Here is a 26,382-nt window from a genome sequence, read left to right as displayed (position 1 = left end):
AATTCATAACTGACAGTCAATTACATAATGAACAAATAATAATGAATTGTTCATTAATTATAACTTCATTAATTCCCTACCCAATACCCTATAAATACAGCAGCACTTATGTAAAGCATGACAAAAATATACAAGTATTACCAGATTTAAATAATCATAAATTACATAATTATAAATAATTAATTGTTAGTTACATATTGCTCAGTTAACTTCCCACCCTATATCCGTACAAACCTAGCAACCCGCACCTAGAAGATATAAATCAGTATTAAATAATTTACATAATACGATAGCTTAATTGAACATTATTAATTGAATAATAATTAGTTTTGCTTCATTAAATTTCCACTCTGTCCCCCTACAAACTCAACAACCCGCTACAACACCATACATTACTATCAAAGTAAAATAAAATCACTTAGCCACTTTCATGTGTCGGACGGCCCCCTGCCATCTGATATCATGGTGGGCATGTGCGGAGGACGGCCAGGGGCCATCCGATCTGAGCACATGTCAGATTTGTCAACACCATGGCGGAATGTCCGCCGCGGCAAAACAGTTAGCATTACAAACAACATTTAGCAAAAAAAACAATCACATAAACATTAATAATGCATAGATTAATATATGAACTAAAACTCATTAAAAAAGTTTTTTTAGAACGATATTATTGAAAAGGATATAAAAAAAATTACTGAAAACAATATTATTTACGTAAAAAAACGATGTTCTTGAAAGCGAAATTTTTGGGTCAAGATATTTTTTCTCGCTATTTGTGTCTCCCGATATATACAGCTCGATATTGTGTCCATTTTTTTGTATGCAGCATGTTGTCCTGGGCATTGTAGAACAGCTGTCTCCTACAGTTCCTCTCCATCCTCTCTACCCCCTCACAACTTCCCTCCTTTACTTTCTACATGTGTATGGGGGTATCTAGAAAGGTAGTATGGATATGTCTGCTCCTTTTCAGTAGCAAATATTGAACCTGAAGGGCAGCAGGTATGGAAACCATCGTAGGACTCTTGAGTTGTTTCCTTTGGCCCTCCATTCCAGAGATGCATGATCAGTAAATAGATCAAGCTCCATCCCTTCTTAGTAATATCTAAGACTTGCGATTGCCCATTTTATGGCTATGCCTTCTTTTTCCACAATAGCATATCTGCGTTCTGTGGGGAATAACTTGTGACTGATGCATATCACAGGTTTTTTTATTTCCTTCATTGTCAGTATGGGCTAATTCTGCCCTTATCCCCACCCCAGAGGCATCAGTTTGTAGGATAAATATTTTTGTAAAATCAGGGGACCGATATAGTGGGTCAGAAGATAATATCTCCTTTAATTTTTCAAAGGCTTTTACCTTTAAAGGTGAAAGGTCTTGAATGAACAGTCTGTAGTACCCTACCAATCCTAAAAAGGCTCTTAAGTCTCTTTTCATCTTTGGGAAGGGGAGCTGTAACATTGTAAGCTCTTTTTGCAGATAAATGCTTCCTATGCCTAACATGTAGCCAAGGTATTTCACCTCCCTTATGGGTAAATTACTTTTCATTGGGTTGATTTTCAACTCTGCCACTCCAAGAGTTTATAACACTGCTTTCAAATGAATTAGATACTCTTTCCAGGATATACTATGTATTATGATGTCATCAATGTATGCTGCCACACATCTCTCCTGTTTTCTTAGTAAATTATTCAACATTCTTTGGGATGTGGCGGGAGCTCCATGCAATCCAAACGGAAGTACTGTAAATTGATATAGACCCCCGGGCGTGGAAAAAGGCGTTTTCCCTGTCTTTTGGATTTAAGGTGATTTGCCAATACCCTTTATAATGGTCTAACATTATTATGAATATGGCTTGTCCTAATCTTTTAATCATTCCATCTATCTGAAGAATGGGATAGGTATCAAATTCCAATATTTTGTTAACTTTTCAAAAATCTTATCAGAAATGTATTGAACCATTAATCTTTGGAACCAACATCACAGGGGAATTCTATTTAAATACTAAATGTTCTATCACCCGTAAGTGTAGCATATTTTTGGCTTACTCTATCACGGTTTGACTCGCGTCTGGAACCCAGTAGAGCTTGAGGGGTACTATTTTTTCTGGTTCTGTAGTGATTGAATGTTGGATCATGTGGGTACGACCTAGAGTAAATTAGAATATTCCAGGACAAGTGGTAAGATAATCTTAGAGATCTTGTCTTTTATCTTGACTGTGATTTGAATCAATACAATGGATTTCCTTTTCTATGATTGGGGTTCTACTGCCACATTAGGAATTGGGCCTTCTGAAATTAAATTAAGTGACAAATGAAATTAAATGATATTAAATGAAATGAAAAGAAGAATTTCTAAAGCGCGACATGACCCGGAGGTATCTAGGCGCTAAGACACTAGAAGACAGATGTTCCCAGAGAAGTGTTAGTGGCAGAACCAGATTTTTAAGCGCTTCCTGAATTGTAGCAGATTGTGTTAGTTTTTCAGGGAAGTGGGAAAGGAATTCCAGGGTTTAGTGGTAGTATAGGAGAAGCTTTTGCCTCCCCATTTAGATCTTAACCGCATCGCTGCTGCAGTGATTTTTGCACTGTGCGGCATTTTTTAAATTACCGCGATACATGACGAGCTCAGCTCGTCATCTGCACACGTCACATGTGGCTGATGACGAGCTGAGCTCGTCATCAGCATCGAAGGGGTTAAGATCTTGGGGGTGGCGAGTTTGCCACTATTGGCAGATCTTAGTGATCTGCCTGGAATGTAAGGTTTAAGGAGTTGTGATAGTTGGGATGGGCTTTTGCAGTGCATTGCCTTAAATGTGATGCACAAGGCGTTGAACTGGATGCGCTTGTTAATAGGCAGCCAGTGTAGTTCTGCAAGAGTCGTGGAAGCTGAGGCAAGACGAGGTAGCCCAAGCAGAACTTTAGCAGTGACGTTTTGGGTAGTCTGCAATTTTTGTAGATTGTGTTTGCTTGCACTGGTCAGAAGGGCATTGCAGTAATGTAGTCTGGAAGCAATCAAGGCTGTGACTACTGTTTCCCTGAGCTCAAACAGGATGAGTTGCAATATCTTCCTCAAGATTTTGAGGATGAAAAGCAGGTTGCTGTTGTAAGGTTAGTCTGGGGCTCAAAGGAGAGCTTGGCATGAAACAGAACTTCCAGGTTCTTAACCTTATCAGCTGGTACCGGCAGAGGGCCCTTGTAACTTGGCCACCAGCAGTCTGACCATACAATGGGTGTATTGCCAAAGAGCATGACCTCTGTTTTTGATGCATTGAGTTTAAGACAATTTGTCTGCATCCAGTTCCCAATGTGACTTATACAGTTTTTAAACTTAGACACAGTGTCAGCGGACGAACTATTAATAGACACTATGATTTGCGCGTCATCCGCATATGACACCAGCATAAATCCAAACATTTTTATCAACTTGGCCAATGGAGTGACATAGAGATTGAAAAGAGTAGGGTTCAACGACAAGCCCTGAGACACTCCACAAGGAAATGTAAAGTCAGGGGAGACAAATGGGTCAAGCACTACAGACTGTGTCCTGATAGACAGGAAGGATTTGAGTAGGAGGAGTTCTTTATCTCTTATTCCCAGTGGGGCGAGGCGATCGACCAGCACTTCATGATTGACGGTGTTGAATGCCGCTGATAGGTCTAAAAGTATAAGGGCAGCACTTTGTCCTTTGTGGAGGGTTACCCTAAGTTTCTCTGTCGCTGTAATTAGGGCTAGTTCCGTACTGTGGTAGGGCCGGAAGCCAAATTGTGAGTGGTCTAGGATATCGCCTTCCATGAGGAAGGTGGACAATTCCTCATTTAGATATTTTTCTATGATTTGGTCTGGGAATGGTATCCTGGAGATCGGTCTGTAGTTGGAAGGATCGTCTGGCTCCAATTTTGGCTTTTTCAAGAGAGGCGAAAATAGATGCTTTTTTCCATTCAGTATGGAAGGCTTCTGAGGAGATCATGGTGTTAAAGATAGGCTAAATGACCGGTCCTACGATTTCTGGGACTAGATGCACAATTTTATGGGGACAGGGATCAGAAGGTGATCCTGACTTTACTATGGAGATCAGCTCAATAGTGCAATCAAGAGTGATTGGTGAAAATGTGATAGAATGGTGGTGGGAGAACTGGCAATGTTGATTTGGTAGGATGTATTTGCACTGACATTCTTGTCTGTTAGTGCAGATGAATTGACTTGGGGAATAAAGCTGTCAAAGACTTGGTTGACTATAAGTTGAAAGGCATTTGCTAGCCTGTTGACAAAATTGCAGGCTATTACCCTGCTTTGAATTTCAGGGAGCTAGAAGAGTTTTTTTTTACTGTAGCAAACAATGTTTTAGCACAGCCCTTAGATGCTTCAATACTTTCCTTGATGAAGTTCGATTTGGCTATAACAATGAGCTGTTTGTATATTTGCATAGCCTGTTTAGATTCTGATTTTATTTGATCATTTTCGGCTAGTCTCCATTTCCTTTCTAGTTTTCTACATGTCTGTTTTTCCTCTTTAAGGGATTTATTAAACCATGGCTTGGAGGGCCTGGTTGGGTACTGTGTGGTCAGGGAGGCCAATTCATGTCCTGCATGGTGTATCCAGGATTGATAATTTGATACTGCCTCATCAAGGTTTACCGGGATAGAGGTATGTGAACCTAGTAATGTCTTACTAAGTTCGTCTTTCTTGAGTTTATACCATGGCTGAAAGCTAGAAGTTTTCTTGGACAAGCCTGTGGACTTTTTAAGAGGTAGGTAGATTTAAAACAGCACTGCTCTATGATCTGACCAGATAAGTGGAACCGTTTTGTTCCAAAGAAGGTTAGGATGGTCAGAAAAGATTCCATCCAAGCTGTGCCCTGCCGAGTGGGTCGATTCTTTAACTAGTTGACTAACTCCTACACTGGCCATATAGTCTAGGAAGGCCTCTGTGTCTGATGAGTTTTCAAGATGAAAGTTAAAATCGCCAAGGGGGGTATAATTAGGTAGCTTTGCTTTGGATTCTAGGAGCTGGCCGATGGAGTTTAAAAAGTTGGCCTTGGCCAATGGTGGGTGGTAGATAAGAGAGCTGTTAAAAGTGTTGTGATTATCAAGTTTAATTTTGAAGCTGGTGACTTTTCCTTTGGTGAAGTCAGAGATGGCATTGAACGTAATATTGAAAGTATTTTTGGCTATAAGTGCAGTACCCTCCCTCTTTTTCCAATTCTGTCTATCCTGTAAATATTAAAGCCATCTGGGAGGGCTCCCAAGAGATCAGGTTCAGATGAGGGTTCAGCCCAAGTCTCCATTATAAAGGATATCAATAGCATGCTCCTCCATAAAATCATGAAATGCTAGGGCGTTTTTGATGAGAGATCTTGTGTACCATTTTGTTCCAAAGAAGGTTAGGATAGTCAGAAAAGATTCCAGCCAAGCAGTGCCCTGCCGAGTGGGTTGATTCTTTAACTAGTTGATTAAGTCCTACACTGGCCATATATTCTAGGAGGGCCTCTGTGTCTGATTAGTTTTCAAGATGAAAGTTAAAATCGCCACGGAGGGTATAATTGGGTAGCTTTGCTTTGGAGTCTAGGAGCTGGCCGATGGAGTTTAAAAAGTTGGCCTTGGCCAATGGTGGGAGGTAGATAAGAGAGCTGTTAAAAGTGTTGTGATTATCAAGTTTAATTTTGAAGCTGGTGACTTCTACTTCAGTGAAATCAGAGATGGAATTGAACTCAATATTGAAAGTATTTCTGGCTATAAGTGCAATACCCCCCTCTTTCTCCAATTCTGTCTATCCTGTAAATATTAAAGCCATCTGTTAGACCCGGCTTCCTGGGCACCAGGGCACTCAGGGGTAACTGCGCTCCAATCGCATCAACTGAAGTGTTCCCTCACTGGTGTCCTGGGGCCTCAGTGCTAGTGGGCCCAAAACTGGATAACCAAGTACTCCTCTCCAGCACTTGACTCTCTCAGGGTAGCGAGACAGAGCAGTCCAAGGCTTACTCAAGGAGGTGGAGGTTAGACATTCAGAATACTGTGTAAACCGTACCACCAGCTGATAAACTCAATGTCCAGTCAGCGCTTTACTTTTTATAAAAGAAAAGTACTTATATACACACAAGATAATTATACTACACATAAAACTAGGATTAACAGTGAAAACCAAATGTCTCTACAACCCTCTGGGACAGAGTTCCGACCCCAAACAGTATTATAGCGCCTAGACGCCAAGCACTATAAAAACACAGTTAACAGGAAAACACACAATAAGCATTGCATATTGCAGACCATGTTACACAGGGCTGCTCTCATTCACTAGAGCCTTGATACCAATCTTTGGATTGAAAGGATATAGTTTCAGCATGTGATGTGAAGTCAAATGTTCTTGATCCGCCCCATAACCCCCCACCCAAAGCAACAGAAGAGCCCTCCCGTCGTGAGTAAGGACACCGCTCAAGTGGTGTCAGGGATCTGATCACAGGTGCCTGATGTCTTGGCACAGTTTACTGGAGTCTCACTAGTCCAGTAGCCACTGGCTAGCTGTAGGAGGGTAGTGGCTGGACAGAGTGCCAGTTCACTCTGTTGCCTTTGTCTACCTGATGTGTGTTTGAGAGCACGTGGGTGTACTGGGCATGAATGGTGATTTGAGCCAGTGTGAGGAATGTGAGCTGTTCTGCTTGATATCCCAGCTCCCCTGTGCCCCTACTGTGCTACTGTATGGTTTCTTGATCCCTACCTAAGTGAGCATGACAATCATACATGTCCACTGAGGGTCTCCCTGTTTACATGGCTTGAGACCCTAGAGCTTGGCTCTGAGGTCGAGGGTGCATGCCGAGTGCACCCCGTTTTTTCAGAGAGTGGCTACTGCCCTCTCTGGCTGTTCTTGATGTGCTGCAAGCTTCCTTCCACCAGCTTTTATTGATGTGCCACAAGCTTCCCTCGACCTCAGAGCCAAGCTCTAGAGTCTCAATCCATGTAAACAGGAAAACCCTCAGTGGACATGTATGATTGTCATGCTCACTGAGGTAGGGATCTAGAAACCATACAGTAGCTTTTGAGTGACTTGCTCTGAGATTAGCATAAGGCAGGGGAAGGGCTGGTACTTACTTCCCTGTGGGAGAAGACCGATCATCTGATTGGATAAACCGGCGGGAAAGTCCATCTGCATTACCGTGCTGTAAGCCTGCTTTATGTTCCACAGTGAAATCTAGTCCCTGCAGAGATATGGACCACCTGAGAAACTTTGGGTTCTCCCCCTTCATTGCCATGAAGCACTTGAGGGGCTTGTTATCTGTCTGAACCACAAACCTTGCACCAAACAAGTAAGGCCTGAATCTTCGAAGGGCCCACACTATGGCAAAGCATTCTTTTTCAACCGCAGACCAGTTCTGCTCCCTGGGAAGTAGTCGGCAGCTGATAAAGGCCACCGGAGGCTCCCTTCCCTTTTCATTGAGCTGGGAAAGAACTGTCCTAACCCCCTTGTCTGAAGCATCTGTCTGCACAATGAAGGTCTGACTGTAATCAGGGGCCTTCAACACAGGTGCATTGAATAGTGCAGTCTTCATTTCATCAAATGCCTTCTGACACTCTTCAGTCCAGATCACCTTCCTGGGCTACTCCTTAGCAGGCAGGGTGTCCCCTGTGTCTATGTCAAGCACACAGACAGGCGTCAGCCCAGGGGTAAGTGAAAAGAGACGGGGAAATCTCCCCAGCAGCTCTTTACACTCCACCTGCTGTTCAGATGTCAGTTCAGAGGCAAGCTTAACTCCCTCAAATGAACCATCCTTCTCATCACCTTGCAATAAGTCAGGGAGGGACTCACTCTCCTCTTCCAACTCTTCAGCCATTGCAAGTAAAGAAACCGTGTAATTCCTGGGAAGACCCACCCCCCTCTCTAAGGGTACCTCCTCGACTGGTAGGGGAGCCAAGGGTGCCTTTATCAGGCCACCAGACATGCTGCTGGCCTGACAGACCAGACATGTATGGCAAAACTTCTCTACATCCTGACCAACTCCTGGCCAGTAAAACAGAGGTGCTAACCTGTCCTTTGTCTTTTTGATGCCCAGGTGACCAGCTAGGGGTACTTCATGGGCTAGCTGCAGCAGGAAATTCCTGTGCACCTGTAGAACCACCAACTTTTTGCTGGCTCCGGGTCAGCAGGCTCACTGTAAAGGAGTCTATCTTCCCAAGCCACCTTGAGCTTTCCGACTACTCCAGTAGAGAACTGTTCCTGAGCAGTCGTCCGCAGGCCAACAAGTGTAGGACACTCAGACTGTGCCTTACAAAACTCCTCACGGGACAGTCCTCCTGCCACTAGCAGCTCTTGCAGCTCTGGCAAGGACCCAGACTCCAACACCTTATCCGCCTCTGGATGCTCACCCTCCTCTCCAACTGGAGCAGGAGGTGCAGACACCAGGACAGGTGCCTTCTCAGAATCTGCCCTTGGTCCTTGTTCTGGCCTGTTCCCCTCTAGTGTCTCTTCCGCTAGAGTTGTCCCCACTTCACTAGGAAGTAGTTTTACAGCCTGTGCCTTAGTTAGCACAGCTGATGAAATCCAGGCCATATAGGCCTCAGGGTCTGGTGCTAACCTGGGTTCAACAAGATCATTCCCCAGAAAGCACCCAGCACCCTGCTTCTCTCGCACCCCCACGTTGACCATGGCCTTCTTATCATTCACCTCTACCTCCACTCTAGCAAGAGGGTACTCCATGTCATCACCACTAGCAACAAGTCCATACCCCTTGGAACCAGGGATGATCTCTTCGGGTTTGAGATATTTGCGTTCAACCATACACCTGTGGGCAAAAGTATCCCTCATGGCAGGAACCATCCTTCCATTGATACTTACCACACTCATATACCCCGTTGAGTTAGGGTGCATATGCTTAAGGGCTTCTGGGTCAAGTTCCCAGATGTCCCTGGTGACTAAGTTAAACTCACTTGGGCCTCCCTTCATGTCTGCCCCCACTGAAAGCACACTTGCTATCACGGGAGACACTGGCACCACGTCCTTCAATGGGCAGTCTGGCTTTAAGTTCTCTATCGTGGCACTTACAGCATTTAATCCCCTTCGGAGTGAAAGGACCCTTTCCTCCTTTCCCCTTCTGGTACTGACTAGAGGCCCCGTTCCCCTTAGACTCTTGTCCTGGCTGAGAGCCATGGGAACCGTTCTGGACTTTCCCCTCTGGTTTACGGCCAGCCTGCTGGGAGTTCTTCTCCCCCTTGGGCTTGGAAAGGGGTTGCTCCTGCCTCCTGTTCACTCTGTTGGCAAGCCACTTATCTGCCATCACTGCAAGTTTCTCAGGATCCCTCTCAGGAAGGTCAGACAGATACTGTCTGAGTGGGATAGAGCACTGCTCCCGGAGACGCTCTGCAATCATCACCTGATTTAGGGACTGGTAATCATTTGCTTCCATCCCTCTCACCCACTCATTCCAGTCTCTCACTATGTCATGGACCCAATTCTCAAAATGAACCCCCTCTGCCTTCTTGTTCTCACGGAACCTCTGCAAGTACTTGGCTGGTTTCAACCCAAACCGCCTAATCAAAGCATCCTTCATGCACACATATGTCAGACTGTCTTTCTCAGGGATCCTTTCAATCACTTCAGTCCCTTCCCGAGGGAGCCGACTCAGTAAAGTCGCTGCTTGGGACTGACCATTAAGACATTGAGCCTTACATGCTAGATGAAAGGCACGCATCCAACTGAGAATATCAGTGCCAGGGACATACATGTGTATCAATTCTTTTAGTACCTTGGTGGTGTTTTCCTTTCCCAGGGACTTTAAAGTAGACTCATCATCCACAGAGATAAGCCCTCTATCAGCTGCTAACTTGAGCTTCTCTTTCTCCAGGGCTATCCGCTCTTTCTCCAAATCCCTATCCTTCGCTTTCTCCTGTCTCTCCCTTTCTTTCTCCAGCATCTCCCTTTCCCTCTCCTTCTCTTTCTCCTGTCTCTCCCTTTCCCTCTCCTTCTCCTGCCAAGCCCACTCTTCCTGTCTGACCCTTTGCTGCTCCTCTTCTGCCTCGCGGGCCATCCTTAGCTTCTCCCTCTCAAACTCCTTTGCTTTCTCCTCTGCTAAATCCTTAGCTTCCTGGAGTTTCAGCTGAAGTTTAAGGGTCTCTGCTATCTCAGTCCCCCCCAAGGAGGTGAATCCTGAGGCAGGGGAAAAGGTAGCCCTGGAGATAGGGGGATGTGAAAGTCTAGGGACAGGTCTAGGGGAGAATCTAAGGGAAAGCATAGGGGAAAGCCTTGGGACTGGTACAGGAGAAGCCTGCACTGACTGACTTGGCAGGCTTGTGGTAACAGTACTCTCCAACTGTTGCACAACAGTGACCTATTGCTCAATAAACTTTGTCATGTGGCTTATCAAGTCATCCCTGTCCTTAGAACTTGGGACCTTCTACCCCCTTTCAGCACACATTTGCTTTAATTGCTCCACAGTCAAGTTCAGCAGTTCCAATTCCTCTCTAATGTTATCTGCCATTTTACATATAGCTTATGGGTATCTGCTGTATTTATCAACTGGCCTCAGTGTCCACTGAGCCTGAAGTCTAGGGATCCCTCACCTCTTTCCACCAATGTTAGACCCGGCTTCCTGGGCAACAGGGCACTCGGAGGTAACTGCGCTCCAATTGCATCAACTGGAGTGTTCCCTCACTGGTGTCCTGGGGCCTCGGTACTAGTGGACCCAAAACTGGATAACCAAGTACTCCTCTCCAGCACTTGACTCTCTCAGGGTAGCGAGACAGAGCAGTCCAAGGTTTACTCAAGGAGGTGAGGTGGGATTAGACATTCAGAATACAGTGTAAACCGTACCACCAGCTGATAAACTCAATGTCCAGTCAGTGCTTTACTTTTTATAAAATAAAAGTACTTTAATACACACAAGATAATTATACTACACATAAAACTAGGATAAACAGTGAAAACCAGATGTCTCTACAACCCTCTGGGACAGAGTTCTGACCCCAAACAGTATTATAGCGCCTAGACGCCAAGCACTATAAAAACACAGTAACATGAAAACTAGGCTTGGGCGTAGTTTGCGTAGCAGCACCACACTTAGCTTCATGTAGTATACTGTGAACTTCACGTAGTTTGCGTAGCGTAGCTGATGACACTGTGTACTTGTCTGCACTGTGAAAAAATTGCAAAATAATGGCTAATGGCATCCTGTACAGTGCCAGTTATGATAAAATAATTATCTATACCTTTATATGCTAAGGTGCATATAGTACTTTCACAAAAGTGAAACTGAAAAATTAGCAAGCATTGAGAGAGGTGATGATTTTGTGATCCTCCCTAACCTAGGGGGAGTACCAAACTAATGTCTTGAAAACAAAAAAGCACATCTTATTGCACGATTTCGTAGTGGTTCCATCCTCTTAGGACCACCCCAAGTACAGTTATTAAAGGAGGTGGTGATGGACGGAGCATCTGTTACCACCATAAGTGTGGCAGGGTATGCCAAGACGTGAGTCCTTGCCCACTTTGCCACTGGATTCAAGCAAGCCTGGGTGAAGACAGCTGTAATGCCAGAAACCGGTCCTAGGAGGCTTGTTTCCGGTCCAGGGAAGGCATGGCTTGGCAGTTCGGGCTGGACTGTTCCCATGAGGCACAGGGTCAGACTGATTTGCATATGGCCATGTCTGAACTGGGGTGGCATAGTGGGCTAAAGAATGGTGATGGATTAAACCCGGATCTGTTGACTGGGTGTGAGTGTTTGATTGGTTCAGATGCTCCCTCCATCCCCACCCCCTTTTGTACCGCTACATGATTAAGCACAGTTTTGGTACTGTACTACGTGCAATTTGCGAAGTGCGAAGTAGTACAAACTTTGCATGCTCCGTTAGCGTACGTAGTATTATGCCCAGGGTTAATGAAAACACACAATACGCATTGCATATTACAGAACATGTTACACAGGGCTGCTCTCATTCACTAGAGCCTTGATATCAATCTTTGGATTGAAAGGATATAGTTTCAGCATATGATGTGAAGTCAAATGTTCTTGATCAGCCCCATAACGCCCCCACCCAAAGCAACAGAAGTGCCCTCCGTTCGTGAGTGAGGAAACCGCTCTAGTGGTGTAAGGGATCTGATCACAGGTGCCTGATGTCTTGGCCCAGTTTACTGGAGTCCCACTAGTCCAGTAGCCACTGGCTATCTGTAGGAGGGTAGTGGCTGGACAGAGTACCAGTTCACCCTGATACCCTCAGAGATCACAAAAAGAAAGGTGGTTGCCTGTTTCACTGGCCTCTATTCCCAGCTAGTGCTTGTAATGGTGCCCAAAGCGCAAGGGAGGAACTTAGAGGGAATTTGATCTCACCTTCAAAGACTAGAATCAAGCTTCCTCCTCTTAGGCTGTTCTTGATGTGCTACAAGCTTCCTTCCACCAGCATTTCTTGATGTGCCACAAGCTTCCTTTCCACACCGAATCCGTTGATGTGCCGTAAGCTTCCTTTCCACACCTTGGGCAGCTGTCTGTAATTTCCTTGTTCAAAAGCGCACTCTCCCCCAAGCCTCACAGAGACAGCTGGTCTTTTCCCATGCTGCTGATGTCTTAGTTCCGGACACAGTGAACAGAGTCTTATCTCCTGCCTTCACACTGCGGGTCGCGACTGGCTATCTTCAGACGGACCTGGTGTGGCTTCCTCTTCAGTCATAGACCAGTCTTGAAAAACAGCTGACCACTCAGGCCAGACTTTTATCACCTCTGATTGATAGGCTCATCCAATCAGAGGGTGTGCTACTTTTGCATCCTAAATGCACCTCCAATCACAAACCATTCACAGCGTGTTCAATGCAGTGGTTAAGCATGCACCAGGTCCCTTCCTGTTAACAGGCTGTGCAACTCCCTAAGGAGGAATTTTAATTAACTCCAGCCCAGGAGGCCCTGACCAGTGGGGGAGGGTCCTCTCCGCAGAGTTAGTGCAGCTAAACCCAGAAAAGGAGCTGAGTGTCTACCCCAGCCCACCAGGCCTTACCAAGGAAATAGGGAGGGGCACAGAGGAGCTAGGATGTCAAGCAGAACAGCTCGCATTCCTCACACTGGCTCAAATCACCATTCTTCCCCAGTACACCCACAGGCTCTCAAACACACATCAGGTAGACAAAGGCAACAGGACCACATGCATGGCAGACTGCACAGTCTTGGTCAGGAGGGTGCCTAGAGACTCACCCCTCCTGACTATAGATTTATTGCTGCTACCACTGTCAGTCTACCACAGCCTTAATAGAGAGGGCAGTAGCCACTCTCTGAAAAATAGGGGTGCACTTGGCATGCCCCCTCAACCTCAGAGCCAAGCTCTAGGGTTCAATCCATATAAACAGGGAGACCCTCAGTGGACATGTATGATTGTCATGCTCACTGAGGTAGGGATCTAGTAACCATACAGTAGCTTTAGAGTGACTTGCAAGGAGATTAGCATATGGCAGGAGAAGCACTCTCTCCAGAGACATGCAGGAGACTTCCAATCCCAACACCATCTGGGAGGGCTCCCAAGAGATCAGGTTTAGATGAGGGCTCAGGCCAGGTCTCCAATATAAAGGATATCAATAGCATGCTCCTCCATAAAATCATGAAATGCTAGGGCGTTTTTGATGAGAGATCTTGTGTTAATGAGTAAGCAGTGGGTTGTACTCTGATTATTGTTCAGATTTATTTGCTTGGTATGCCTACGCTTTACTTGAGCTAGAGGGAGGCTATGGAGCACAGTGGTGCAGTGGGGGCATGCTGTTTCTCCTTGGATCTGGAATGGATCACGGGTAGTGCTCAGGTGGCATTTATCTGTTTTTTTAAGATGCAGAAGGGCTCCTCTGGTATACCGTATTAGAAAGCTAATTGTACGGTCGTGTGAGAAAACGGCATTATGGCTAGGGCTGGGTGCTGATCTTGCGCGATGGGCTCAGACGGGCTTGCCTTTGGCCTGCCGGCGGCACGTCCACTGCAGCATACGGCTAATATAGAGGTGAAATGCCGAAAGCTAGAGCGCCAGCCGTCGACTTCCAGACCGGAAGTGAGTGCGGAATCAGGTGTTGTCAATGGAATTAAGTCCCGCCCTCTGCTCAAACGGCAAAACAGCTGGGCTGACCAAGGCAAGGGCTGCAGGTAAGTGAGACCAAATGTGCAACAAATTCAGCGATAACAATTACATTTCAAAACATTTAGCAATGTTAAAAGCAAGCAACATCACAAGCAAACAAGCACGTGATAAAAAGCCAGCGTGAATGAAATTAAAACGTTACAAGAGTGACGTTTTAAAAGAGTTTAGAACAGAACAGTAGTTTTTAAAAGTTATAAAACAAATTAAGTACCAGCAGCAGGCCTCCCCGAAGTAGGAGTCTGGCGTCTGGTAGTTTACCCAGAGATCCCTCCGGTGTCACTGCTAACTAGTGCTCTCACTTCTTAAGGAGGTTTACATGATATATATAGTTGTCTTTCCTCATTTGGTTGTTCTCTAGTTTATATGTGACGGGGTTATCTTCTGAGGGCACTCTAAAAGCTCCTTGCCATGGACTTGACATGTTGTTCTCTGTAGTTGGCAGTAAGAGCAGTACATAATCTCTAGGAGAAAACTGCTCGGTTTTGCTTTTTTTAATCATACAAGGCCTTTTGTCCTGGCTGACTCTTTTCCAAATTGTTCCTGACTATTTCTCTCATATCCCGTAACCTTGTTTTTAACTAGCTTACATAATCTGAAATAGTTCTATATTAATCTATTTCTTGCTCCCCTGCTTCTTTGGCCATTTTGAGCAAGGTTTGAGGTTTTCATCTGAACAGTAATTTGAAGAAAGAAAATCCTGTACTTATTTGCTCCTTGCGTCGTACGGCAAACAAAGCTATGGATAACATCAAATCCCATTTCCTCTCATCTAACACCAACAGTTTCTTTAAAATAAGTTTTACTGTAGCATTATATCTTTCTTAAAAGCCATCAGTTTGGGGATGATACACCGCAGGTCTAATCTGATGTATATTTATCTGTTGACTTATTTGAGCCATTAAGTTAGAGGTGAAAGGACTCCCCTGGCGGGGTTAGGATCTCCTTTGGAAAGCCTATTCTAGACAATATATCAACCAGTGCTTTGAGTTGTAGCTGGCTGACATAAAGGTATTACTCCAGGATGGGTCCAGTCCTTGTCCTCAAAGGGCAGAGATTAGCAGGCATCAAGGCAGCACAGCAAAGCAGAAACACAGTTCTTCCAATGTAGCAGCATGGTGGAGTGGCAATCTTTGTAGCACAACAGTCTTTACTCCTGGCATAGTTATGCAGAGGTCCTGTAGAGTATTGCCTGGGTAAGGTCAGAGGCCCAGTACTTATACCAAGTTGTGCGTTTGAATTGGGGGTGATTTCAAGGCAGGTCCCTGAAGTGCACAGGTCCCCTTTCTTCCCAGCCCTGGTTGCAGACTATCAGTAGGGGTAAACAGCCCTTTGTGTGGGAAAAAGGACACTGCAGATTCAGGTGTAAGTGTCAGCTCCCCCCCTCTTCCTGCGCAGGAAGAGCTATCAGAATGCAGGTGAGTTCTCTGTCACCCACACGCTTCCTGTAATTGTAGCTGTCTAAAGGGAATGCACAGAGTGTAGCTATCACCCAGCCCACGCATGTACTGGAGACAGGATGCAAGGCTCACAGAGCAGTAAGAGAAGAGGAATGTCTACTTTCTAAAAGTGGCAGTACTAGAATAGTACTGTTAAATCCAATTTTACCAGTAAAGAATATTTATCATTACTATTCCAAGGATATGAAACATGATGCAACTACTCCTTTCTAATCAGGATTTACATCTTAAAATGTTTTAAGGAATTCCCAGTGTTAGTGTATGAGAGGAGTAGGCCTCATAATAGGGAACATGATTTAGCTGTTTATTACTACTAGGACATGCAAAGCTTACCAGTGCATGTCCCACCTTTTAGTTAAACAAAAACATGCCCTTAGGGCTACTTAGGGCCTAACTTAGGTGTGACTTATGTGTAATAAAAGGCAAGTTTGGTGCTTGGCAAGTGGTTTAAATGCAAATTGAAGAGGCAGTAAACTTGTATTGGCAGATTTGAGGCAGGTTTAAATGGCTACTTGTGTGTCTGGTACAACCAGTGCCGCAGACACACTATCAGCATATAGATTACAGGCTCTGGGTATATGGTGTACCACCTTACAAGGGACTTCAAAGTAAACTAAATATGCCAATTGGGTATACATCAATGTCACCACGTTTAGGGGAGAAGTAAATGCACATTATAACTGGTCAGCAGTGGTAAAGTGCTCAGAGTACTAAGATCATCAAAAAGATACACCAAAAAGAGGAGGTAATCAGGTAAATATTTGGGGAAGGCCTCCCTAAGGATGACAGGTCTAACAACAAGGCAGTACATTGATAAAAATACAAAAGATTAGACACGTGTAAAACTTCACTGGTGGGTATGTTCAGCAGCACAGCTATCTGTAATTGTGCACTGCCACATTGTATTTTGATTAATGTTAATTGTTATCTACAAACAGAAAATGGAAGAAACGGTTTAGAGAAAAAGAATCCTAAAGACAAAAAAGCAATGGCAAAGCCAGTAGTTCGGGCTTGCAATTTAAGTCCTGAGTAAATTATTTAGAAAAAGACTGCTGCACTGGTGAGGGGAACGGCTATCTGCTGCCAGTGTCTTGCACCGGGTCACAACCCGACCACCAGCATCTCCGCCGCCGTCGGCAGGGCAGGGACTCCAATCCCCAGGTGCCCCGGCAGCCGCAGCTCACCTGTGATGACACCAGAGCGCCCGGAGGCGCAATAAAACACGGGAGCGCCGAGCGTTCAGTGGGGGCATTTCTACATGGCTAATACAGTGGAAGAGGGGGCATTTCCGGACATACCTGCCGTGAGGGGAACGGCTATCTGCTGCCAGCGCCTTGCACCGGGTCACAACCCGACCGCCAGCATCTCCGCTGCCGTTGGCAGGGCAGGGACTCCAATCCCCAGGTGCCCCGGCGGCCGAAGCTCACCTGTGACGACACCAGAGCGCCCGGAGGCGTGATAAAACACGGGAGCGCCGAGTGCTCAGTGGGGACATTTCTACCTGGCTAATACAGTGGAAGAGGGGGCATTTCCGGACATACCTGCCGTGAGGGGAACGGCTATCTGCTGCCAGCGCCTTGCACGGGTCATAACCCGACCACCAGCATCTCCGCCGCCGTCGGCAGGGCATGGACTCCAATCCCCAGGTGCCCCGGCGGCCGCAGCTCACTAGTGACGATACCAGAGCGCCCGGAGGCGCGATAAAAAACGGGAACGCTTCTCGCCCCGCGAGTCGCCCGCGGGAGCGCCCGGGAGAAGCCCGGGACAAGGGCGGGACAGTATGCAACAGTCCGCGACTGGTAGAGGCTGGGCTGGGCCGGGCCACGGCCTTTTGAACCTGCAGATCAGGATACCCTGCTGAACTGTGAGTGCTGAACTCTTCAGTCTGACCATGACTAAACTGTGTTCATCCAAATTGGCAACCCCCGCTGGTACTATAGAAAACTATATGGTTAAAGTTGTATCCAAAATAAACTCAGATCGCCGTATGTCGCTGGGTCGCGCCAGTCCCCCTGCCTCACCAATAAGTTGCGTCGCTCCACCAGAGCAAACCGACCCAGTCCCAGGGGGGTCTTCAGGTGCTCAATTGGGAGGGGACCTAGTTATAATTGCCCTAACACAACCCACTTCTGAGGAACCTAACAACTCCCTGCCCTCCACACTGCTAGATACAACCCATACACAACCAACTACATCTCCGGTTTCTTCGCCAGCACCCTCTCAAGTGTCCTCCCCTGCTCGTAGAATAGTCAGGGATTGTAGAAGGACACAGAATAAACGTGTAGTGTACCACAGAGTAAAAAAGGTGGTTACCACTGCTGACAAACCAAAGCCCACTGCTGACACTCATAAAGAGCATGACACGGCCACTTTGACTATAGATCAATTTGATTCCCTGGTAAACATGTTCACGCTTAAACTGGATGATATGATCAGGCCGTTGGCAGAAAAAGTGGAATCGGTCTCCCTCGAAGTTTCTAGATTAAGCACACTCCTGACTCCCCACATAGTAGCACCGCAAAACTTGGGTGCGATTAGCAAAACTCATAAGGGTCCTGTTGCCCCAAGTAAAGGGGAAGGGGCTAAACTAGACCAGGTTGCCAAGGAAGTGTCCAAACTGGGGGTCCTCCTATCCACTCATCTATCTTCCACAAAAACAGTAAGGTCCACCAGTACAGATGAGATGGTGAAGGAGGTGAGAGCTAGCACAGGTTGTGGGGTGAGTAAAACCTCGGTCCCAGCTGCAATTAGTGACCAGCCTCCCATTAAGACATCTGTTACTCACCTAACATTGCGAGTCAATACACAGGTTAACACCACAGGAGAACCTACTGGGCGGAGGGATGGAAAGCAAAAACCTATAGTCAATCTCCCACCCGATTGTGCACCTTACATAGTTGTGCTAACTAACGTCCCAGGAATAGATTCACACCTACATGATGCCAGAGGTGAAACGCGTGACTCTTTAAATCATAAAGTAATAGCCTGGTTAAGTAAATATTGTGGCTTTCCTGTTGCCTATTGTAATGACATCATATCGACACGAAGAGTGGGCTGGATAGGCAACTCAAAAAAGCTTAGCAGAGGAGACTGTGTTATTGTAAACTTCAGGCACCCTCAGCACGCCGCAACCGTTTTACTAAGGGCTGCCTCTTTGCCTTCGACATTCAATTCTGTATGGTCCCGCCCTCTGGGGTTTTTCAATAACCATCTAAATGAAACCATGAAACCACAAGTTGCTCATCATTACCCACTAACATCTCCCTTTGTGCAAAACACAGCGCCACATGCCTTCTCTGGTCATCACAACCCAATACCTCAAGAGTCTTACTGTTATAATCTATGCAGACCAAATTTTCCACCTGAACAAATTTTGCCACTGTTCAATCGGTTTGCTCCTTTAACATCTTTGGAGGAAAATGATTGACTGGCAAACAACTCACAGTTCCACGCACAACCATGTAGAATAATGACTTGGAACATTGCTGGATTAAGGGGCAAAATGGGGAATGAAATCTGGATTGACTACTTAAAAACTTTTGACATTGTGGCCTTACAGGAAACATGGGACAAATCAAACTGTTTTTCGCTTGACGGGTATGTACATTCCTTTATCCCTGCCATAGGTAGTCGGGCGGGAAGATCTAAAGGTGGTCTACTAAGTCTGTTTAAAATAGAGTTAAAAGGAAAATTGACTCAGCTTGACACAGGATGTAGCAATTGTTTAATTGTGGAAATGAATACCTCAGATTCTACTAGTATTTTATTTATAAACTTTTATAATGCCACTGCAATTGATAGCACCAGACTTAATCTGGACCAGCTAGATACATTTTTGCAGAGTACCCACATTCCCGTACCTAGGTATTATCTTTGAGGAGAGGTGGAATTGGGGCACACAGATTAAAGCAAGAAACACTGCCTTTGCAAGATCCTCTATGGCCATTATGGCCTTTAGCAAAAAGCTCGGGGGAAGGCCCATAGAAGCCCTGTTAAATATTTATAAAGCAAAGTGTTTGGCGTTAGCGACATATGGTTGCTCACTATGGAGATACAGTGCTACGGACTGCTTGCAAATCACTGAAAATAAATTCATGAGAACAATTTTATCAGTACCGCAGTCAACCCCCTCTTTTTCGGTGCATTCAGAGCTGGGCGTCGGTTTTATTGCGGATTTACTAAAGGTAGCGCCGTTAATAACCTGGCTGAAATCGGAACTCTCCCTGAATCACTCCATACTCAAGAACTGTCTCCACTTAGACAACGCAAACAAAATTAAGTGGTTATCTTACGTTAAACAAGGTTTTCAGAATATCGGAAGACCAGAGCTCTTCCTTGTGCCAGAAAACATAACCGTAAAGGATGTAGCTTTAACAAAGGTGGCAATGCTACAGAGGTTGTCTTTGTGCAGAGAAGAGAAGGAGCTCAGAAAAACAACCGTTAGATCCAATTTTATGGTTTCAAATCCCCCAGGTCCTGAGCCCTACCTCGTTTTAGTCAACAGACCTTATCATAGATTTCTTTTAACGCGTTTCCGTTTAAATTTGATTTACCTGAATTTAGGTCAACTAACAGTATGGTGTACCCCCGATCAAGCGCCTCCGTGTTCCTGTGATAATTTTTCCAAGCAGGACACAATGCATTTCTAAATGTTCTGTGGCCATTATATGGCTGCAAGGAGGAAGTTTCTTCTCCCCATCCTCAAGGAAGCAGGGTTTATTCAGGTGAGGCCTGCTCTCCTATATTTGCAACTATTAAGCAGTCCCAGGGTCATCTCTCATGTTGCTAGTTTTTTGGTGGGGGCTGCCAGGGAGAGAAAAAAGATAATGAAACTCCACATTTGAACGTATTTTTATAATTCATGCACTTTATGTACACAGTGTGTTTTTAAATATGGATGGTATAGTACCTACTTTGTATATGTATTGACCTTTTTTCTAATATTTTTAATTTTTATGAAACTTGTGAACTTTTTAATAATGTAACTGTAATTTATATATTGTGCATCACTGTCTTTTTATGATATTGAATTATCGAATAAAGTAATTTGACTGACTGACTGACTGGAAAAAAAATGTATTTTAAGTTATTGGTTCTCTATACAAATCATGTAATAGAAAAAAATGAATGCTTCAGGATCATGTGTACTTCTGAAATGTAAGATAGTTTCTTGTGCATTGCCATGCATGCACTCCTTAGGAAACAGAATGATACACCAAACAGTTGAAAGCATGAGGTAAGAGAGAAAAATAATCCTTGGTGGGCCATAACCCACTCAATGCCTTTTTAAAAGCATTGGTAACAGTAGGTCTCATAGGCAGGTGCTCTGGGATACCAGACCTGAAAAACATGTTTTCAGTTTCCTATAATGCGCCAATGGGTTAGATATATTTCTTAATTCTGCCAATAGAGAACTCCATAGACAGGGCCGGACTGGGAACCAAAACCGACCCTGGCAAACTGCTCGGCTGGGCCCCTGTGCGGCCCCTGTGCGGTGAGGCGGGTGCAGCTGAGGTCTTTGTCGAGGCCGGTTTCAGACGATTTTGTTACAGGGGGCCGATATTGCTGACCCCAGTAACAAAAATGGCCCCTGGTGCCCAAAATTGGCCCCCACCCTGGCGGCCCACAGGGGAAACGGCCAGTGCCCCCAACGGCCAGTCGGCCCTGTCCATAGAGCAGGAACAGTCGGGACTTGAAGGGTCTGTGAGCAGAAGAAAATAAACAGAAAGTGAAGTAATTCATTTCAGCTCAGTGCCACAGTATAAATTTGCCTTATGGAATCTTCAGTGAGCTGGATCAGGTGGAAGAGGGCCCTCTGGTGGTGCGGGCAATGAAGGGACAATCAGCATCTGGGTTGTGCAAGATGAAAGTTATCTCAGAAAACACCACAGCTTTTTCATGCTCTGAGAGACTGCATGTGGCAACAGTACATGGCTGCAAGGGCTGCCTAGCTGCTGATTAGTATGTTCTCTAATCCTGCATCCATCAACTTTTTTGTTTTGACTCCTTTGTCTAATCCCTCAGTACCTGGTTCCCGTCCCCCTACTTTGTTAAAGACATTTCAAGACTTATATTGAGCCCACCCAGCTGCTTACTCCTCCAATGGTCTTCTTTCAGGAGTTCACTCGGAGGTCTTTTGAAACTTCTCTGGTAACGGTTAGTAATTCTCAGTTGATATTAGTTATTAAATTGTTATTGTGCTCAGTTATGCCTTTCTCTGGAGTTCAATCTGACAGGACTCTTGATATGTTTATTTTGGCTAATGACAAATGTTGACTGAATCCAGGAGCCCCCTGGAAAGAGCAGTTTTTCCCTGTCTCTCCAGTCCCCCTGTTCCCTGGAGGAGCCTCACTTCCAATCACGGCTACTAATAATGGATGGTTAGTGAGGAAAAAAGGTAGGTAAGTGGATTTGCTTCAGATTTAGCTGGTATATCCTTGACGAGAACAAGCAGAGAATAACCTTTTACACAAAGCCATGCTTTCTTGAAATGTGGTACCCTCACAGGGTGAATTTAAGAAATTGGGCTGTTGGCTGATGGGGGTAAAACCCTTTTCAAGTCAAAAACAAAAAACAAATTAACTTGTGCTCAACCCTCAGGTAACTTGGCACAGTTCAGTCAAGCTTAATTTAGAGGCAATCTGTAAAGTATTTATGCAGCAATTCACACAGTAGTAAATGTGACACACAACAGAAGAAAAATCCCAAACCAATGTATAACAATAGAGTAAAATGTAATAAAGACCAAAACAAAAACAAAAAAATAAATAATTGGAACCAGAGATTGGCAATTTTAAGAATGTAAGTGACTATGGCACCTAAAAGCACAAAGTGGCAACTGTGGTTACCTGATCGCACTGGACTGAGACAAAGGCACAAGTTGAGGCAACTGCAGTAAAGTGCGGGCCGGATACAGAGACCAGATTAGGCCAGCTGAACAAGAGTATATTAAACCCTGGTTGCATCCCACATCAAGGATGCATTGTGCTGCTGAGGTGATGTGGGGTCCAGGTGTGGAGGCATGTTGTAAAGCATTAATTTAGGGAAGCTGGGCAGTGAGGTCCAGCATTGTCATCGTGGATGCCATCGATGAGGGGTTTGCGATGTGAGGTCTTGCATTTAAAATGTGTTGTACTCCAGCTAGTTCCGAAGGAGTTGCAGGGCTTGCAATGCAAAGACCTGCATTGAGGATGCATCACACAGTGATGGCTCCAACAGGGCTGTGGTTGTGATGTGTAGTGCTGCATCAAGTGGTGCATCGTTCAGCGGTTCCGATGTAGAGTTTTGTGAGGCAATGCATATTTACAACAAGGGGTGGTGAGGGACAGAGTCTCTGAATTAAGCAGAAAGCTCTCACCCAGTCAAGAGATCAGGGCTAGATCCAACACCGTTTTTTAGCTCACTGCACCATCCCAGTTTCAGAACCTGGCTGTATGCAAATTAGTCTGTTCCTGTCCCAGTGCATGATGGGAACAGGGCAAACCAAACTACAAAAGCCAATTCTTACACTGGGAAGGAAACAAGCTCCCGGGGACCGGTTTCTGGCATTACAGCCATCTTCGGCCCGGTTTGCTTGAATCCTAATGGTGCAATGAGCAAGGGTCTCACATCTGAGAATACCCTTCCACGCTTAGGGTGGACAAAAATATTTACAACAAGGGGTGGTGAGGGACAGAGTCTCTGAATTAAGCAGAAAGCTCTCACCCAGTCAAGAGATCAGGGCTAGATCCAACACCGTTTTTTAGCTCACTGCACCATCCCAGTTTCAGAACCTGGCTGTATGCAAATTAGTCTGTTCCTGTCCCAGTGCATGATGGGAACAGGGCAAACCAAACTACAAAAGCCAATTCTTACACTGGGAAGGAAACAAGCTCCCATATAGCCAGGTTCTGAGCTGGGATGGGGCAGTGAGATAAATAACGGTGATGGATCAAGCCCTGATCTTTGGACTGGGTAAGAGTGGTCTGCTTAATTCAGACACTCTGTTCATCACCACCCCCTTTTCTGAATCGTTTTTGGCCACTATAAGTGGGGCAGGGTATACTCAGACATGAGTCCCTTTCTCACTGCTCCATCAGGATTCAAGCAAGCCGGGCCGAAGAGGCTGAAATGCCAGAAACCGGTCCCCGGTAGCTTGTCTCCTTTCTGGTGAAGAATTGGCTTGGTAGTTTGGTCTGCCCTGTTCCCATGATGCACTGGGCCAGGGACAGACTAATTTGCATATAGCCAGGTTCTGAGCTGGGATGGGGCAGTGAGATAAATAACGGTGATGGATCAAGCCCTGATCTTTGGACTGGGTAAGAGTGGTCTGCTTAATTCAGACACTCTGTTCATCACCACCCCCTTTTCTGAATCGTTTTTGGCCACTATAAGTGTGGCAGGGTATACTCAGACATGAGTCCCTTTCTCACTGCTCCATCAGGATTCAGGCAAGCCGGGCCGAAGAGGCTGAAATGCCAGAAACCGGTCCCCGGTAGCTTGTCTCCTTTCTGGTGAAGAATTGGCTTGGTAGTTTGGTCTGCCCTGTTCCCATGATGCACTGGGCCAGGGACAGACTAATTTGCATATAGCCAGGTTCTGAGCTGGGATGGGGCAGTGAGATAAATAACGGTGATGGATCAAGCCCTGATCTTTGGACTGGGTAAGAGTGGTCTGCTTAATTCAGACACTCTGTTCATCACCACCCCCTTTTCTGAATCGTTTGTGAGGCAATGCAGCGCACTGCGCTTCCCATGTACCACCTTCCCTAAGTTTTGCAGGAGATTACACATATTGCTTCAGTTTCACTGCGATTACAGTTGGCGGCCAGAGCACATTCATGGCTCACTTCCAAGGGTACAGGACTTGGGTGGCACCACTTCATAGGGTAGGACTAACAGCAGGCAGAGTTTCTAAAAGTGGCATTTTCACAATTGTGATTTAAAATAAAACTTTAATATTAAAGAAGCCTGCTCCCAATTGAAAGTTATCACTTAATAAATGTAATAAGGCAACCCAGTGTTATCCTATGAGAGAGATAGGCCTTGCAGTTGTGAAAAGTGAATTTAAGAGTTTTTCACTACCAGGACATGAAAAACTTAAAAAGACAATTACGTCTTAAATAGACTGCACCCTGCCCTTGGGCCTGTTCAGGACATGCACTAGCGATTACTTATATGTACTAATAAGGAAGGTTTGGGCCTGGCAAACGTTTTATCTTTTCAGGTCAAAATGGCAGTTTAAATCTGCACACAGAGGCTGCAATGGCAGGCCTGAGACATGTTTTGCAGGGCTATTTAAGTGGGTGGCCCAATCAGAGCTGCAAACTCACTAGTCTTATCAGACTACAAGAGCAACCCTGAACCCATGGTAACCTGGGTAAGTAACAATCTTAGGGCAGCAATGGTTCTCATTGGTATCCTTTACAAAAATAATATTTTTGAAAGACAAGAGTAGCCTCATGTACTAAGGGCCTGATTTAGATTTCAGTGGCGGGGTACACTCCATAACAAACATGACAGATATCCCCTCTGCCATATTATGATCACATTCTATCCTATGGGGATCATAATACAGTAGACAGGATATCTGTCATGTTTTTGATGGAGTATTCCCTCTACCAACTTCTAAATCAGGCCCTTAATAGGATATAGAGATTAAATAACACTGTCACCTTATGTAAAAGTAGTATCATTCTATATATGCAGATTTAGGCAGGATAAATAAAACAGCACAGTTACAAGCTACAACACTGTACAATGTGTCCCCATTGCCAAAGCCAACAAGCAGATACAACAACCAGAAAGTAAACATAGGCTAATGTATGGGTAACAAACAACTAAAAAAAAAGGTTCTCATAGCATGCCATATTACAGTGAGAAAAGTTCCTTATTTGTTTGTTATTTAGGTCTGTCAACGACATTTCGACCCTTTGGCTCCGATACTAGGGTCTCATCTGAACTTAAAAAATTGGGTGGACATCCTGTAAAGATGAATGGGAAGAAATTGTAAGTAATGGTGGCTAATGTGGTGTGGTTATAAGGATTTATAATACAAGGAGTTACCTGAAAGCCTCTGCAATCCACGGATCAGAATTAAAGTGCAAAGTAATACAGAGGAGAACGCATGCAAACCCTAATGTGATAAATAAAAGGTAAGTACTCCTCAGGGTGCAAGCCTGTCTTTGCAAAAACAAAGTAAATAGAGAACATTAGTCAAAAAAGCTTTTAAAATAGAAGGCCTTGGAACTTTCTATTAATACTTCTACTCACCCCGGAGTGTAAGCGTTCAAGCACCAACAGAGCCTTAATCAACTGGGAAGATAAGGAGTGAGTCAAATCTCTAATATCGTTGAAGGCAATGCGGATAAACCGTCAGTGCAAAATCCAAAATGCACAAGAAATGCACTTTCAGGTTGAAAAGAAGGAAGACCTATAATCAGCAGCCAAAGTCCTTAAAGGTAACAAATGCTGGGAGGAGTGAGTGCTCTGATACCTCAGTGGGCAGCACGGAATAGCCGTCACTGTCAATGCAAGTGCGGCCATGCACTTGGGATGCGCTTTCAAGAATAGAATAAAATAGAGGCTTGAGCCCAATCTGCACTTCAAGTCCTGTTATGAACAGATAAAAAGGTAGGTTGATATATTTAATATAAAGTGACAGATATAGTTGGAATCCAATTTGTAAATTAGTATGCAAAGTGGAAACTCCTAGTAAGACTCCTCGTGAATGGGGGTACCTTAAAGAGGACAATATTATTTGAGTCCATACACAGATCCCTGGAAGAAGATAGAAAATATCCAGGAATTCACTACTGTCTGGCAATTCAAAAAAGAGCAATTAAAAAACATTAGCCAAGGCCA

This window comes from Lissotriton vulgaris, chromosome 2_1, assembly GCF_964263255.1.
Source record: "Lissotriton vulgaris chromosome 2_1, aLisVul1.2, whole genome shotgun sequence".
In the NCBI taxonomy this organism is placed as follows: Eukaryota; Metazoa; Chordata; class Amphibia; order Caudata; family Salamandridae; genus Lissotriton; species Lissotriton vulgaris.
Note: the sequence above shows the minus strand (reverse complement) of the source record.